This window comes from Montipora capricornis, chromosome 13 (assembly GCF_036669925.1).
Source record: "Montipora capricornis isolate CH-2021 chromosome 13, ASM3666992v2, whole genome shotgun sequence".
Taxonomy (NCBI): domain Eukaryota; kingdom Metazoa; phylum Cnidaria; class Anthozoa; order Scleractinia; family Acroporidae; genus Montipora; species Montipora capricornis.
Window position 1 is genome coordinate 12099932 of NC_090895.1, and position 796 is coordinate 12100727.

Below are 796 nucleotides of genomic sequence, written 5' to 3' on the forward strand. Positions count from 1 at the left end.
CGGTGTATGTTAGCTTGTACTCCAGTACCGATGGTAAGACGGTTACTGCAAAAATATACGAAAAAGAAAAGAAAGTGACGAAGCTACTCTACATTCTTGTGCAGTTAATTTGTGCATTGTCTGGAATGGGAATAAAGTAGCGTACGAAAAAGGACGATTGTCTAACAAAGGCTATTTATTCCGAAACAAAAAGATACTCCTGATGAGATATTTCAAAGCGTTGTGGCTCCCTCCCTCTTGCATATGCATCTGTGCATCGTGTAGGCATCTATTGGATCGCTCTTGTATTTGATTAAATTTAACCTTTTTCGAGTTCACGCGATTAATTTTTCTTCGGTATATGTTTGTAACATGGACAAAAGTCCTAAGCCAAGTATTAGTTGCGCTGGAATTGTAAGCGGAATGTAGTCAAACTTTTATCATGATGAAAGGTCTCGTAGCTGGCTGACGGCGTACAAGGTGGAAAATGAAGAGGAGGCCACGACTATTGCTTTGGCGGAATCGCTCAAAAGTGTCTAGGTAGTTAATTATTTTTTTGTTGTCCAGTTTTAGCATGCAGTGATTTTCATCTTTTGTTGCCTTTAGTAAGCGACGATCCTTGTTTCTCATAATGCATGCTTCACTGTTCACTTAGGAGGAACGAATCTATTCTTCCAGTGACGATGATGATGATGACTACTTTAATACAATACAATACATACTTAATTGACCGCTCCCCATAGGGGCTTTTCAGGGCCAATGAAACACAATCAACAACTACAACTGTTAAGAATCCCAACTGGCTGGAGGCAAACCA